Source organism: Podarcis gaigeae (assembly GCF_964106915.1).
Source record: "Podarcis gaigeae genome assembly, chromosome: 2".
Classification (NCBI taxonomy): domain Eukaryota; kingdom Metazoa; phylum Chordata; class Lepidosauria; order Squamata; family Lacertidae; genus Podarcis; species Podarcis gaigeae.
Genome location: NC_139679.1, coordinates 26046118 through 26064134, shown reverse-complemented (window position 1 = coordinate 26064134; position 18017 = coordinate 26046118). Strand labels below are relative to the sequence as shown.

Below are 18017 nucleotides of genomic sequence, written 5' to 3'. Positions count from 1 at the left end.
ACCCCCCCCTAAATTTTTCTAGCTTTGTCTATTGTCCTCTGACAAGAAAACCATTATTGTGTAGCCACATTTGTACTTAAAAAAAAAAAAATGTTGCACAATGTAATGCAGATTCCTAGAAAAACCACAGAGGAATATTTCTCTTTCCTTAGTTCCTGGGAGTGATCTTTAAGACGTAAGACTGGCTCTTTTACAACTGAGTTGTAGATTTTGCATAAAAGCCTCAGCAAAATCTGCATTTTTAATGTCTTCGCATAGTCTGCCACCTTCTGGTGATATGTTAAAATTGCAAGGCTTGCATTTACATATAGTTGTGTGTTTGTGTGTGTGTGTGTGTGTGTGTGTGTGTGTGTGTGTGTTTATAGATGATAGATAGATAGATAGATAGATAGATAGATAGATAGATATAGATATAGATATAGATATAGATATATTATACTGGTATATATATCGTATATATACTGGTATATATATCGTGTTTTCGAGGTTACCAGCATGAGTTTGACCAAACTGCGGGAGGCAGTGGAGGACAGAGGTGCCTGGCGTTCTCTGGTCCATGGGGTCACGAAGAGTCGGACACGACTAAACGACTAAACAACAGCAACATATATATCGTATATTATACTGGTATATATTGATATAGATATAGCTATATTATACTGGTATATATACTGGTTATATATATATATATATATATATATATATATATATATGCTTTCGTAGATTTTCACGGGTACAGGAATGCAGGTTTTGGTGTCCTCGGGTGTCTTCCCGTGTAAAAGTTGGGGTGTCTAGGCGACGTTTCGACGAGGTCTCACTCGTCATCTTCAGGCTGGTGCTTTCGGCTTCTTGTTACTGGAACAGAGCGGGATCTCAATGTTTGAGTTCCTATAAATACTGTAGAGGGGGTGTGGTGTCTAGCCTCCAATGTTCTGGGCAGAGAGGAAGTTCCCAGGCTAGTGTGCCTTTTCTTCTTTTGTTCCTTAATTACTTGAGAGATACCTTGAGTGATTTCTTGAGTGATATCCTGAGTACCACTTAGGTGGGTCATTAGGTGTGGATTAGTTGCTAAAGTCTTTGTGTCTTGACCTCTTGAACTTTGTGAAGAGTTTTCCTTAATTACTTGAGAGATACCTTGAGTGATTTCTTGAGTGATATCCTGAGTACCACTTAGGTGGGTCATTAGGTGTGGATTAGTTGCTAAAGTCTTTGTGTCTTGACCTCTTGAACTTTGTGAAGAGTTTTCCTTAATTACTTGAGAGATACCTTGAGTGATTTCTTGAGTGATATCCTGAGTACCACTTAGGTGGGTCATTAGGTGTGGATTAGTTGCTAAAGTCTTTGTGTCTTGACCTCTTGAACTTTGTGAAGAGTTTTCCTTAATTACTTGAGAGATACCTTGAGTGATTTCTTGAGTGATATCCTGAGTACCACTTAGGTGGGTCATTAGGTGTGGATTAGTTGCTAAAGTCTTTGTGTCTTGACCTCTTGAACTTTGTGAAGAGTTTTCCTTAATTACTTGAGAGATACCTTGAGTGATTTCTTGAGTGATATCCTGAGTACCACTTAGGTGGGTCATTAGGTGTGGATTAGTTGCTAAAGTCTTTGTGTCTTGACCTCTTGAACTTTGTGAAGAGTTTTCCTTAATTACTTGAGAGATACCTTGAGTGATTTCTTGAGTGATATCCTGAGTACCACTTAGGTGGGTCATTAGGTGTGGATTAGTTGCTAAAGTCTTTGTGTCTTGACCTCTTGAACTTTGTGAAGAGTTTTCCTTAATTACTTGAGAGATACCTTGAGTGATTTCTTGAGTGATATCCTGAGTACCACTTAGGTGGGTCATTAGGTGTGGATTAGTTGCTAAAGTCTTTGTGTCTTGACCTCTTGAACTTTGTGAAGAGTTTTCCTTAATTACTTGAGAGATACCTTGAGTGATTTCTTGAGTGATATCCTGAGTACCACTTAGGTGGGTCATTAGGTGTGGATTAGTTGCTAAAGTCTTTGTGTCTTGACCTCTTGAACTTTGTGAAGAGTTTTCCTTAATTACTTGAGAGATACCTTGAGTGATTTCTTGAGTGATATCCTGAGTACCACTTAGGTGGGTCATTAGGTGTGGATTAGTTGCTAAAGTCTTTGTGTCTTGACCTCTTGAACTTTGTGAAGAGTTTTCCTTAATTACTTGAGAGATACCTTGAGTGATTTCTTGAGTGATATCCTGAGTACCACTTAGGTGGGTCATTAGGTGTGGATTAGTTGCTAAAGTCTTTGTGTCTTGACCTCTTGAACTTTGTGAAGAGTTTTCCTTAATTACTTGAGAGTAAACTCTACTTGAGAAAAACTCTTCACAAAGTTCAAGAGGTCAAGACACAAAGACTTTAGCAACTAATCCACACCTAATGACCCACCTAAGTGGTACTCAGGATATCACTCAAGAAATCACTCAAGGTATCTCTCAAGTAATTAAGGAACAAAAGAAGAAAAGGCACACTAGCCTGGGAACTTCCTCTCTGCCCAGAACATTGGAGGCTAGACACCACACCCCCTCTACAGTATTTATAGGAACTCAAACATTGAGATCCCGCTCTGTTCCAGTAACAAGAAGCCGAAAGCACCAGCCTGAAGATGACGAGTGAGACCTCGTCGAAACGTCGCCTAGACACCCCAACTTTTACACGGGAAGACACCCGAGGACACCAAAACCTGCATATATATAGCTGTGTACACATTACAATTTACTCTTGCTCCAGTGCACTCCCACCACTGGTGTTTGAAGCCATGCACACATGCCGCTAGCCACAATCCAGATACATCCTGTAGTTTCTTGAGAAATGATGCCCTTTCCCCTCAAACCAGCTTCCATCTGATTTGGAAATGTAAGCTGTATTCAAGTTGCAGTTAAGCTGAATTTTGTACATTTGAGACAGCCATTGCCTACGCATTGGTGACAGCTTCACAAAGATGAGTTTGAGGGATGTGAAGGGTAAACTAAGCAGGTAATGGGCAAAATAATATACAGTGATACCTTGGGTTAAGTACTTAATTCGTTCCGGAGGTCTGTTCTTAACCTGAAACTGTTCTTAACCTGAAGCACCACTTTAGCTAATGGGGCTTCCTGCTGCCGCCGCACTGCCAAAGCACGATTTCTGTTCTCATCCTGAAGCAAAGTTCTTAACCCGAAGTACTATTTCTGGGTTAGCGGAGTCTGTAACCTGAAGCGTATGTAACCTGAGGTACCACTGTACAATAGCTCAGAAGATGCTGCACTTGACTAGCTGGCTGAACGATGGGTGCACAATCTCATACAATCAAGCAATCATCTCACTAATTTGACTAAGACATCTGCTGCTTCAACACATTGCAGAATAAATGGCAACTATATATTGACCTACCGTATCAAAATACATAATTCAAAAGTATAATGGCGAGTGCGAATGCAAAGCAATGAATTAGCATAATATATATGTTTCTCACCGACATCACGTTTGATCAGTTGCAACCCTAGAAGTGGTGAAAGGGTCTGAGAAAATACAACCTCAGTACAATACAAACAAAACAGACTTAATTTTCAAAAACAATACCTCAAAGATGAATAACTGCTAATCTAAAAGAACTCTGTACAATCTGTCAGTGGCATCTTACACCTCATGAGTTAAGCAAGATGTAGGTGATCTGGGGCAGATTCTTTACATATTTTCTGGAGCAGAGTAAAAAAAAAATTAAAATGAAAGTGTGGTTCTCAGCATAGTGCAGGAAATTCTAGGATATATTATCTCTAAAACCTTCAGTGTAGCCCTTTGTGTGTGCTGAAAACAGGAGTGGGAATGCCAATGTACAATTTGTTGTATGTTAACAGGCTCATTGCTCAGCTTTGGGAAGAAAAAATGAGCTTTACTATTAAAAGAATGGTTACAGAAAGTACAGAAAGCTGCCCTAATGACTAAACTGACATATCAGAGAATAACATCACATAGTCAACAGCAAGACAGATTCACAGAAAGATGGGCATTATTTATTAATTTCTGGGACAACATCCACGATAATACAGTTCCATCTATGTTTCCCTCATGAGTTTGTATAAGCCCTCTCTCTTTTTGAAGCATATCTATATAGTACTAACTTCACCTGTTTAAACAAAAGCAAATCAACACCCAAAATCAATAACAAATCTTAAAAGGCTGCGATGATTTGAACCCACACATTTGGAAACCCAAAGCTGTCCCTGAGCCTAAACAAACAAAAGCTAGCAAACAGACAATAAAAAGAGCTCAGCTGCAGACTTCTCTGCGGCTTTTAGATTTTGCTGCTTTTATCTAGTGTGGGTTGCTTTGGCAATATTCTTCCATTTTGACCGTATTTTATGACCTTGAAAGCTGCCCAGGGAACTTGTTTGAAGGGCTGGGTGAAAAAAGATGCCAAAGTAAATCATTAAATAATAAAGACAACCATCACTAAAATAGCAATAAGGAAAAACATAAAAGCCACAGAAATGGAACGTGTTGCGAAAAGGCAAACGGGCCTGCTTGTTTTTATGAAGAGCGCAGAAGAAGGCTCCCCAAACTTTCTAGACCTCAGTGGGCTCTCTTGGATTTTTCAAGAAGTGAGCTCCAACCCTTTTGGTCACTTCTCGCCCCAAGAGACAGACAAAAAGTATGTTTAAAAGTCGGATCCGAAAGAATTATTCAGCGCCTTCCAAAGCACATTGAGCTGACACAGAAAGTGGGAAATAATCAGTGTTTTTTTCCAGCTGGAACTCGCTGGAACTCAGTTCCATCGCCTCTCAGGTGGGCACCATTGCCATTATAAGAGGACTTCATTGTGAGTCCCAGCACCTCTTTTTCTGGAAAAATAGCACTGGAAAGAAGTCTTTCAACTTCCTCCTTCAGCTCTCTGTATTTTTTCAACAGAGAAAGCAGTAACATGAATAAGCAGCAGCGAGTGGGCAAACTGAGAGGCTTTTGCGGGGCCAAAGCATTACCTCAGAAGTGTTCATTGTACAAACAGGCATGTTGGTAGCCTCAATCATAGAGGTTTTTCCAGTTGTTTCCATATAAAGTAGTGAGGGGGGGGGATGGCTTCTCATTGTTTGTATGTTGATCCCCGTTTACACTATTATGCTAAAGAAGTACACCAGAATTTAGTGGTGTTGGATATTTTGGCTCCCAAAATGTCCTCGCCAGCAATGGCCGCATAAAATCCTTTAGTCAGAACTGAGTGATGGGCAACACACTGTCATGAGTCAGGAGCTGTGTGAGGAGCCAGTAGTCAAAACTGAGGTGAGGAGAAAAGCATACCCTCCAACATTTCTCTGATGAAAATAGGGGTGCCCTGTTCTGTAACAACAATTTTACTACAGTGGTACCTCAGGTTAAGTACTTAATTCGTTCCGGAGGTCCGTTCTTAAACTGAAACTGTTCTTAACCTGAAGCACCACTTTAGCTAATGGGGCCTCCTGCTGCTGCCGCGCCGCCGGATCACGATTTCTGTTCTCATCCTGAAGCAAAGTTCTTAACCTGAAGCACTATTTCTGGGTTAGCAGAGTGTGTAACCTGAAGCATATGTAACCTGAAGCATATGTAACCCGAGGTACCACTTTATTTATACCACATCCATCTGCCTGGGTTGCTCTAGCCACTCTGGGCGGCTTCCAAAACATATAAAAAGGTAATAAAACAGTAAACATTAAAAAACCTCCCTATACAGTACAGGTTGCCTTCGGATGGCTTGGGGGTTGTATAACTCCATACCATCCAACATTTCTTGGATGAACATAGGGACGTCCTAAGGAAAAGCAGGATAACATCAGAAACCAGGACAGCTTCAATAAATCTGGGACTGTCCCGGGAAAATTAGGGACAACTGGAAGGTTTGAAAAAGTGGGGAAGTTAAGATCAAGGAACAAGAGAGAAGTCATGAGTGAAGGACAAGCCAAAGGAGAGGGTGAGGGCTTATTGGTTTGTTCTTGTTCTTGTTTTTATTGTGTATTTTGTGTTTTTTACCTTGCATTTTCATGTTGTAAACCAACCTTAAATCTACAGATGAAGGGCAGTATATACAATTAATAAAATAGTAACAATACTATAGACAGGCATGCCATTGTTCAGGAAGGTCTACTGTATAAATAGGGGTATAAATAGTAAAGTAGTATAAGTAATAAAGTAGCAGTAGTAAAGTGGAAGTGAAGTGGTAGTAAAGTAATAGTAAACCAGTAGTGAAGTAGCAGTTAAGTAATGGTAAAGCAATAGTAAAGTTGTGGAACAGTAGTGAAGTAGTAAAGTAATAGTAAAACAGTAGTATGATAGTAGTGAAACAGCAGTAAGATTGTAGTAAAATAGTAGTAAAGTATCAGTAAAATGGTAGTAAGATTGTAGTAAAATAGTAGTAAAATGGTAGTAAGATAATAGTAAAATGTTAGTAAAGTGGTAGCAAAATGATAGTAAGATAGTAGTAAAATAGTAATAAGTTAGTAGTAGGGTGGTAGTAAAGTGGTAGTAAAGTAGTAGTAAGATAGTAATAAAATGGTAGTAAAGGTCTCTATTTTCATCAGAAAAATGCTGAAGGGTATGCTTGAGTGTACTTTCCTGGGTGGGATATTTCCTCAATAATGGTTCTTGCTTGCTTGGATGAAGGATAGAGAGGGGTGTTTGTGTGCGTAGAAACTACCCTGCTGTACAAAGGTAAAATTTGCATTCATGAAATTTGCTTCTGGTCCTGCCCACCACTGTTATGTGGCCCTCACAAAGTCGCCCAGAAGCGAATGTGGCCCTTGGGATGAAAAATGTTCTCCAGCACTGCCCACAAGCAAGAAAATATTAGCCCTTACTCACTCATTTGAAAAGGGATTCAAGGAGCTTGCAAGAAAATGTCTTTTCTGTCCGATTATTTCGACATTTAAAAGGTCAACTTCTATGCATTAAAAAAAAGAAAAAAGAAAAAAAGCCTGACAAAGAAACAACAGAATTCAGTCTTCACTTCATATGGAAATAGGGGCATCTCAGGTCAGGTATATAGTTGTGCAATCTTCTTCTCTAAACCGCTTCCCCTAGCATCTGTTTCTAATCTGAAAAGTATTCTTGAAAAAAGAAATCTGTATTTTGGAAAGAAATTGAATACTATCTTGCAGATCCTGTGCGGTTCGGTCTGAAAGATTATCTGTCTGGTTTACGCACAAGAGGGCGCCTGGGTTCTGCATGCAGAACAGATTCATTTACTTTCAAAGCTCTAGTCTGGTTGATATCTTACAGGTTGCAACAGAGTCCAACAAGTCTTATGTGGCACAGGAGAGGGGAGAGGGGAGGAAGTTTGGGTCATGGGCAGCACATGCTGTATATATGGCAGATACCTACAAAATCCCAAGTAACAGCTGCCAGCAGAAATATCCACTTTTTAATATGTGTAAAACAAGCAAATGCGAAAAACCCCCACTAAAACTCTTTATTTGATGGGAGTTTTACCCTTGTCCCACTTCCAGGGAAAAAATCTGGGTCGATGTTTGCTCTGATTTATCACTAAAGAGCAAGTTTTCTGGGGGGAATGCAGAGGGGCAAAGGCAAAACTGCTCAGACCTATAGGACATGCGTTGGACCCACACTATACCTGAAGGAGTGTCTCCACCCCCATCGTTCTGTCCAGACGCTGAGGTCCAGTGCTGAGGGCCTTCTCGGTAGTGGCGCCTGCCCTGTGGAACGCCCTCCCATCAGATGTCAAAGAGATAAACAACTACCTGACATTTAGAAGACATCTGAAGGCAGCCCTGTTCAGGGAGGTTTTTAATGTGGTACATTTTTATGTATGTTTAATCTTTGTTGGAAGCCGCCCAGAGTGCCTGGGGAAACCCAGCCAGATGAGCGGGTTACAAATATTAAATTATTATTATTATTATTATTATTATTATTATTATTTGGCAGGGGAATAGTGGAAGTGTGGCTGAGCCCCAAGTAGAAGAGAAGAAGACTTTGGATTTGATATCCTGCCTTTCACTCCCCTTCAGGAGCCTCAAAGAGGCTAACATTCTCCTTTCCCTTCCTCCCCCACAACAAACACTCTGTGAGGTGAGTGGGGCTGAAAGACTTCAAAGAAGTGTGACTGGCCCAAGGTCTCCCAGCAGCTGCATGTGGAGGAGCGGAGACACGAACCCGGTTCCCCAGATTACAAGACTACTGCTCTTAACCACTACACCACACTGGCATTGTATGCATTGGGGTTTATTTATACATTTCTTCTTTATATTTTATACCATTTCCAAGGCAAAAACCATTTCCCTCTCCCAAACCAGCTCAGAATAATTAAAACGCAACACACAATCCTAGTGGCAAGCACTGTACATAAATAAGACACACTCGCTAGTGTTCATTCTTCAGATTTGTGATAGGAGTGGTTGAAATCAAGTGATCTAAAGAAGACTGGAAGAAATTTAAAGTTTATTTACAGAAACATTGTAAAATTAAGGAATGTTAGAAGGAGGCTGGAATGAAGTTATGTGGCTTTAGCAGAAATATTGTAAAGGACTAAGTAAAAATAGACTGTGAATGGATGAAAGGAGGAAAGGTAAAGTTACATTATATTAAGATAAATTATAGGATAAAAATTGGGAAGGATGGAAAGAATTTGTTGAAATAGCTAACCGAACTAGAATACAAAAAAGGGAGGTGTGAGGAGGTCAAGGAAACAAGCAAATGAAAGATAAGTTATGGGAAGGTTTGTTGTGGTTTTTTTGTGTGGTTTTTTAATTGTTTCTATTTTTCTGTTTTTTTACAAGTTTGTGTTTAACTTGGTGTGTTTTCTTTCTCTTTTTGTAACCTCTAAAACCTTAATAAATATTATTTTTTTTAAAAAAAATGATATCAAGTGATCTATTTAGATAAGAGTTGTTGCTAGCCTGCAGGCCTAAGTCCCACGGGTTTCAAGAAGGAATTACATGCAAAGGTACACAGAGGACTGCAGCCTGAGTGGGTAATGGAGGCATCCTTGTCCCTAATAAACATGTAGGCAAATACATATATTTATAATCTTTAAGGTACCACGCAGTCATTTTCCAAGAAGCCTGATACAAACAAGCAAAATAGTTTGCATTTATTTATCTCTTGTTGGCAGAAGTAAACAAATCCTAGGTGATCTGATTGCATCCCAGACTGTCTGGAAGGATACAGTGGTGCTCGCGTTGCCATTGAAATCTGAACCAGATCAACATCACAAGGGCAAAGCACTTCAAATCTGACATTTGGGTAGATTTGTTCTTGTGGCAAAAAGCAGGAAATGCAATGTTAGAAATATCCTTTTATTTTTGTTTCTGTTTTAAAAAACCAAAACCCTTCCTGCCATTTTATCCGGATATCAAATCCAGAAGCCCTTTTAACATCTTCCTCATCTCCTTGTGAAGCTGAATTCATATTGTGGTTTGAGTTTTATGCCCTGTCGTGCTTGTTGGGCAGTTTAAGGTCTTATTTTTGCGGATCTGGGAGGACTGGGTGATCCGGAGCCAGGAAACACTGATGGGACTATGGGATGCCCAGTGAATTTCCCCATCGGTTAAGGAAAGTATGACTTAGCATTGGGGCTACTGAGCACCTTCACTGAAGCAGTTTTGGTTCTTTTCAGCCACCAAGGCCAAGCTGCCCTTGTCACTGAATGATGAGAATATAGAACCCTCTGCCGTTAGTATCGTTTCACCATCCTTTTTGTTTTGTTTTGTTATGAAGCCCCTTCCACAGCTACCCTTTGACGCAAACCTCAATGTGTCACCCTTTTGCTTTGCCAAAGCAGCTGCTATTATTCCAGCACAGCTGATCAATCTTCCTTAATATAATACTCCCCACCAACGAATGCACCTCCCCTTCTCTTGCTGGAACATCCACTGCCTTTGGTGGCTCAGTTTTCACACCCGTGGAAAGCACCTCGAGTGCCAAACGAAAGCTCATTTACCAGCCCCAACACATGCTTTCCATTAGTAAAGTCATTAAATCACACATACGGTATATTGAATATACCAACTACAGGCTTTATAATAGGAGCAATCGGAAACACGTTTTAATTTCAAACTCCCCAATAGTCCATGCACCCCCAGGGCTGGGAGTTGATTTCTTTCAAGCCCACCTTCTCAATTCTTGTGGGGGGGGGGTTGTTTGTTTTTTAATGGAGCCTACATGTAAACAGTAAGGTAACAGTAAAGAGACCCCTGACCATTAGGTCCAGTCATGGCCAACTCTGGGGTTGCTTTATTGGCCAAGGGAGCTGGCGTACAGCTTCTGGGTCAAGTGGTCAGCATGACTAAGCCGCTTCTGGCAAACCACAGCAGCGCACGCAAACGCCGTTTACCTTCCTGCCGGAGCAGTACCTATTTATCTACTTGCACTTTGACGTGTTTTCGAACTGCTAGGTTGGCAGGAGCAGGAACCAAGCAACGGGAGCTCACCCCGTTGCAGGGATTCGAACCGCTGACCTTCTGATCGGCAAATCCTAGGCTCTGTGGTTTAACCCACAGCACCACCCGTGTCCCTCATGTAAACAGTATGTTTTACCAAATGCTGGAGGTTTTCAAATGAGGCATCTAATCATAAGCCTGCATTTTTATCAAAGCTTATATGTTTGATCAGGGCTTGTATTTTAAAATGAGCTTAAAGATTTTCAAATGTTTCATGCCAGGCAGAAGTCCAGCTGCCTAAGAACCTTGACAATGTTTTTCCTCCTAGACAAGGGGGCCCCCTGATTTATAGCAGAAAACAATTCTCAAAGTCGTAAAAAGGGAATTACAGGCTGAGAGCAGGACACTGACCTTGCATGTTACAGAGTACAATTAAGCTGTAAGAGTGGTCAAAATTAAGAGTGGGTAAATAGTAAAATAACACCATGTGCCTCCCATTAAACTTGAGCCATATTTTCATAAGGTTGAAAGGTCAAGAGCGAATTGAAAAGCAACTGGTCTGGCTGGCAGAAAGGAAGGATTTTTGGAAGTCTTTTCTAAAGTTGTTTCTTTCTTAAACTGAGATCCTTTTAAGATTTCTTTTCCTTTTAAAAGGTTATTTATGTATTAAATATATTGGCTTAAATGTAATTATGCAAAGGATTTAAGAAATGCTAGATTCTTATTTCATATAGTTGTAAGAGTTGTAACTATCCTGAAATTAAGTCAGCCACCAGCCCAGCCCCCCTGCCAAGCAGGAAACATCATTAGATATATGGTTGTCAGGCCTTTTGTTTAGAGACCTCCAAATGAAGGAGATCTTTCAATGATGATGTGAACTCAAGATCCTTGAAGATAAAAAGTTAAGATTAACCATCTGTTTTGGAAGGCAATAGGGCAAGGAGGGCAAGAGGTGAGCTGGTAATTAAGGTTCCTTGTTGAGACACATGTAAGATATATTACTACTTATTTGTCATTTATAGATATAAGAATATATAGCTTTTTGTGTCCCATAAAAGGGCGAAAGGAAATGGGTGTATCTTTTGTGATTGGTTCTAGCAAACAGCCAATAGGAATTTCAACCAGGCTGATTGGACAGAGGCAGCCACAGGAGGAGCAAGGGGGCTGGATTAAGGAAATATAAGTGCTGGCCAGAATGGCAGGAGGCCAGGCCAGAGCTTGGTAACCATATACCACTGTGCCTCTCATTTATTTGTCTGACAAATAAATTACTATTTTAATTTCTCTATTGCTGCGTTGAATATTTCATTCCACCTAAGCGTTAACCACAAGCAGGGTGCTACACAACCTTTTTGAGTCCACGGTTCCCTTGACCAACTATATTCTTTCTGCAGCACCCCTGTGGGGCTCAAGAACCCAGTTATGTCACCCCTTGCCTGCAGAGCCGGCAGCCCCTCACCCTTTTTCGAACACCCTCCTTTGTGGAGGGTTCCCTCAGCCTCCTCTCCTTTCAAGTCCCCCAGGCAACCTCCATCTTTGCCCCTGTTTTCTGAGCCACCCCCTCCCCACCCTAAAGTGAGGTGCCTCCTCACACTGCCCTACAGGGGCCTGGGAAGAGGATGCCCCCAGCCTTAGTGGCCCTAAGCAGACTGGCCAAAGGTGAATGTGAGGCCAGCACCTTGCTCACCTTGGAGGCAACACTGGGCAATGGCAGGCCTGTATGGCAGAAAGGCTTCCCTTCAGCGCCAGGCACTCAGTTCCCAGGCAAGCCTTGTACACAGAAAGCACAAGAAAGGCCAGCAGGACGCCTTCCTCTTGTCTGTCCATTCCCAACAGCAAGGGCTGGTGCACTGGCTAGCTGGGCTCCCTCCCTCACTTGCTTGCTTACTCTGAGGCCACCTCAGCTCCTGGCAACCAGCAGCCTCTGGCCAGCCTGAGAGCCACCATTCACCTGGGGAGCTTGTAGCCAGGGCTGCTGCAACAGCTGTGCAAGCCTTTGGGAGCCAGAGACACGAGAGGACATTAGAGGAGGGAAGGAAGGAAAGAGGGACAGAGGCCAGTGTTGCCCACGGCACCGCTGACCAGCATTCAAGGCAGGGTGCCATGGCACACTGGCTGAAAACCACTGGCTTACAGCGTAAACCTTGTGGAAGGAGGACTCCTCTAGGGCTGGTCCTTGTAACCATGGCCAAGGACAACAGAACAGATTATAATTCCCTTTGAGTCTTATGGGGCCATTGAAGTGATTTGGAAAACACAGGTTTAAAAACCTTGTCACAGAGAGGTTCCCACACCCACTATCTCGTCTTCACTCGGGGGCGGGGGAGCAACCTTTTTACCCCTTCATAATTTGCAAGAATTCCAAGGGGGAAATCCTGTGTCCCCACTCCACACTTCCCTCCCACTTCCATGGAACATTGTCCCTATTTTATTTCCTTATTTATTCATTTATTTCATAAAATGTATACACGACAGACCCTCCAAGTGTCCCTATTTTCCAGAGACAGTCCGGGATTTACAGAAGCCGTCCCAGTTTCTGATCTGATCCTGGAATGTCCCGCTTTCCCTTAGGACATCCCTATTTTCATCAGATAAATATTGGAGTGTATGCGACCCTCAACCCCAGGTGATAAGTAACTATGCAACCTTTAGAAGACATCTGAAGGCAGCTCTGTATAGGGAAGTTTTTTACATGTTTTATTATGTTTTCATATATGTTGAAAGCCTCCCAGAATGGCTCGGGCAACTCAGTCAGATGGGTGGGGTATAAATATTAGTAGTAGTAGGATTGAATAGGACGTCCCTATTTTCATCAAAGAAATGTTGACACCGCTTAATTATAGAAAAAAATTGAAATGGTTTACATATGTGGAAGTCTTCTGCCAACCACCTTCTTCCCCAGGTAGCAATTCTCACCCACACCCCCAACGAGTCAGCACATTGCAGTTAGATGGGAATGACCACTGAGCACATCCAAATCTATTTTGTACTAGGAAGGAATAGGGAACCTGCAACCCTCCAGAGGTTGTTGGACTCCAACTCCCATCAGCCCTTGCCACCATGGCCAATCATCTGGAATGATGGGAGTCCAACACCATCAGGTAGACCACTGGCTTCCCCCCACCCACCCCCAGCCTGTTTGGACCCACAGGTTACCTGGCAATCAAGTCCCACTGGAGTGCACGATGCTAGCACATAAATCCAGCAATCTGGCAGGCCAACAGATAGAAAGACCAAAGTTCAGCCAGGCCAAGTTCCTGCCTCTGCAGCTGATCCAGGGGTCCGTGAACTTGGAGGTTAGTCCCACACTAGTCCCAAAGACCTCCCTGGAACATCCAAGCTATGGTCCAACCAACATGGGAAGTAGAGCAAACACAGCTCTGCTGTCCTTCTGTACTTTGCCAGCTGATTGCAGCATCTGGGCTTGACGAGGCATGTGAGCCTCACCTGTTCTGAGTCAACTCCAACTGAAGAATCACACACCTCTTCCCAGACCTAACAAGCCTCACCTGGCCACCCAGGGATCTGGGCTGTGGGCACTTGCCTGCCTTATCCTCCTAGAGCAGGCATGGCCAAACTTGGGTCTCCAGCTGTTTTTTTGGACTACAACTCCTATTGTCCTTAGCTAGCAGGACCAGTGGTCAGGGATGATGAGGACTGTAGTCCAAAAACTGCAGGAGACTCAAGTTTGGGAAACACTGTCTTAGAGCGTCCCTCCCACTGCTCCCTAGCGTCAGAGCCTGCTATGTTCATGGAGACACCCCTCTAGTGCTGGGTCCTGCTGTCCTGGTGCCTGTACACTGACCCCCATTCCTTCGCCATCCTCTGTCACCCTGAGAGTACTTCCTACACCAACTTATCCATCCCCAGCTTGCCCCGATGTGTGCCCGTGCCAGCTACAGCGCTCATTGAGATCCTCTTCTTCTTATCCCTCCTTCCTGTTGTCCTGCCAGTTCATGGCATCCCCTGGCTTAAGGGTTAGTTGTTTTTGAAAGATGGGGTATATAAGATATGGAATGGAAAGGAGGAAAGGATGTTCAGGAAAGTGTTGCAAAGAGAGGAAAGAGCAAGAAGGAAAAAGAAGGAAACACAAAAAGTGCTTGGTACAAGAGTAGCTCTCCCTATAGGTGGCTATTTCAGTTTTAAAATTTTGGTTCTAATGGTGTTTGTTTGTTTGTTTGTTTGTTTGTTATACTGCTCTTCATCCATAGATAACCAGGGTGGCTCACAATTGAATGTACTATACCTATGATCTATAACTTAGATATTGCTTAGCCCAAAATTTCTCCAACATTTCCCTCTCTCCAAAAACCAGGGGTCAGCAATTTTTTTCAGCAAGGGGTCAGTCCACCCACTGTCCCTTAGACCTTGTGGGGGGCCATACTATATGGGGGGGTGAATGAATTCCTATGCTCCACAAATAACTCAGAGATGCATTTTAAATAAAAGCACACATTCTACTCATATAAAAACACGCTGATTCCTGGACCGTCTGCGGGCCAGATTTAGAAGGCGATTGGGACGGATCCGGCCCCCAGGCCTTAGTTGGCCTACCCATGCCCCAAACCATTCTCCATCAATTAATATAAATTGCATTCAACACTCATCATAGGGTTAATTTTTTGTATGTGCTTTCCTTAATTCTTCCTTTCTTTCTTTCCACTACTTTTAAGCTCCCCATTGCATTTGCACTGGAGTAAAGCACTCAGTCTAAGGCCATTCAGCAATTAAATATGTTCGCAAGGATGATTCTCCAATGGCTGCCACCAGCCTGCGTTTGATTGTATCAGAGAGATAAAGAACCCTCAGACATACCGCTTTCAGCGGAGTCACTTTGTACACTCTTCAGTGATTCACCAAGTGTCAATAGATCCATTGATGTCATATTCATTGTGGACCAGCCCTGAGGGGACAAGCAGCAGTGTGAAGCATATTTGACACTAGCTTTTATGTTGAACCTTTTCAGGCAGGTCTTCTTTTCAGTCCTGGCTATTTACCATTTGTCAGGTAGTGACAGAATGTGACAATTCTGCTACTGTTGTGGGAAACGGCACCAGAAACCTCATGATAAACAACACCATGGAAATGAAGAAATAGCAAGTGCCATCTTCAGCAGACACCAGTGAAGTCTTATTACAGCAGCAAGAAATAGAACCATAAAGGTGTATTGTACACAAAGTGTAAGAGCTGGCGTTTTTGTTTTTACCTATGGGAACCCTAACACATAGAATAGTGAGGCAGGCAGGCAGGCAGGCAGGCAGGCAGGCAGGCAGGGAGGGAGGAGATGATAGATAGATAGATAGATAGATAGATAGATAGATAGATAGATAGATGATAGATAGATAGATAGATGATAGATAGATAGATAGATAGATGATAGATAGATGATAGATAGATAGATAGATAGATAGATAGATAGATAGATAGATAGATAGATAGATAGATAGATAGATGCTAGAGAATTGGCCTTCATTGGCTCACTTATGTAGCTTTCAAAATTGCTAGACTACAACAGAGGGGCCTAAAAGGTTAGTCCCCTATGGGATGTTTTTTCCCCACATCACTCAAAATCAGAAAGCTGAACTTTAGGCACAAACAAAGCCCCATGCTCAACAATCATCCTTTTATTCTGTCCTTGAGGGAATATATATTTTAGAAGTCTTGCCCTTTTTACTAGCTCCAGAAAGAGCTGCTTTCAAACACTTTCAACAATTTCACACTGAAAGTCCTCTGTCATGGGCAAAATGCCTCTGAATACCAGATTCTGGGTTTAAGATCCTCTACTGTGTTCAGGTCCCCTTTGCGGGATTCCTGCATGCATCTAGTTGGCCTCTATGAGAACAGGACGCTGGACGTGATCCATCAGGGCTACTCTTAGTCTTTTGCCTGGAGTTATGGTTCCCCTGATAAAGTTAACATTTGAAATGGATTACAACAACAACATGGGAGGGGGAGGAGGAGGAGGAGGAGTACATAGAAACTTTTTTTAAAAAAATTATTTATACTTTTCAAGTTTATACATTTCATTAGTTTTGCGTGTTCAGACCCAGACACCTCCCCCCTAAATAAACACACAATTGACTCAAATTTTAGTTTTGGTTTTTGGCAGAATTTAGGCCACAACTTTATTGATTACAGAAAAGTGACTGGTTGCATAGGCTCTGGTTCGACTAGCTCCCTGCACCCTTGCAGGTAGCGCTGACCCAGAGCTCTATCATAGGTCAGCCAAGGGTGAACACCTGAGGTAGGTGAAAAGCCTGGGACAGACTCTGTTCACTCCCCAGAGCTCCCCTGGACTCAGGCACGGGCACAACCCCCTCTCGGGGGTTGACTAAACCAAGTTGAATCCCTGGATTCCTTTAACAGAATACCCTTCACGTAGGGATAGCAAGACTGTTCTCCCATCCCTATCACCTGAACCAGTGCCTATCCGCCACACAAACACCCGCACTCGCCGCCAACCACTCGTTCCTGTAACCAACCCCTTAACCCCGCTGACACTGCTGTCAGCCACAAATCATTCCCAATCACAGACAGATGAACCCCATCAAACCTGTAAAGGGATGCACCACGGAAGGTAATGCCCTGGTGACAGATCACCATCCCACCCAAGGCCAGAACCTTCTTGGCCACTGCACTCTCGATGCGCCTCCTGGCACTCTCGGTGGCAGCTGGGCGTTGGCTACCTCGCCATACACGTCGCTGCAAAAGCTGTGACCAAAAAATTTTGAGACCAGGAAGAGCTGCCTTCAACTCTTCCAAGTCCTACTGCATGAAGGTCCGCAAGCTCAAGCTGGGAGCTTCTGGCAAGTTGTTCTTGCCCAGCTGCACCACCATCGCCGCAGGCATGCCTTCCACAGACACCTTCGCCCACACCGTCATGAGAAACTCCTCCCAACACATTCCTCGTCTGGACACCCAGGAGACGTGCACGTGGTTGGGAAGTCGAAGCCTGCGTCCAAATCCAGACTCCATTGCCCTTCTGCTGGCCCAGTGGACAATGCTGTACCTGACTATCCAGATGTGTAAGGGAGACAGACCTAGGAATGAACAAAATAATATTAATAACCGCACTTCAGCGCCGCTTCTGTACATAAGTATCAGACTTCTAGCGGCCCACATCCTTGATCCTGTCAACAGACAGGCCCCAGTGCGCCGCAGTGGTGGCAGCACCAATGCGGAAGGAATGAGGTGCAAACTCACTGGCCAGCAGGTCACACGCTGTAATCACCTTACGCATCACTGCAGCAAACCGTCCCTGATCTTTGAGGGGACGGTTTTGCTTTACATTTTCTTGCTATTAAAATCCTTGCTGCAGTTGAGGCATACATGAGTAGTGGTCTGTGTTTCTTTTGGATTTCTGGTTTGGGGGGGGATGAAGTCTTAAACATTTTCTTTAACTCATTATAAATAAGGACATCCTGTGCTTCGTCTTATTTATTGTAATATGTTCAATCTGCTGAGATACTGTGGGGACTTCCCCTCACCCACCCACAATGCTTAAAAAGTGAGGTGCATTCCTATCCTGGCTTCACTGTGTGTGACACTGAGAAAGTTGGGAACGCACTCATGGGAACTTCACAATACCAGTGTGGGAATGAATGAACGCAACATTTTTCAGCCACTGTAGTAGAATATATAATGTATACAGAAAAACGTA

General features: G+C 43.0%; 1 protein-coding gene across 1 annotated transcript in view; it reads right to left on the bottom strand.

Annotated features, from left to right (window-relative positions):
- Window positions 1-13775, bottom strand: part of LOC310839093 (ABC-type organic anion transporter ABCA8-like) — an 89701-nt gene extending 75926 nt beyond the window's left edge. The window contains exon 1 of the mRNA XM_083727377.1: window positions 13514-13775. The gene's annotated coding sequence lies outside the window, so the exon portion shown is untranslated. The remainder of the gene's footprint in view (window positions 1-13513) is intronic.
- Between the last annotated feature and the right edge of the window lie 4242 nt (window positions 13776-18017).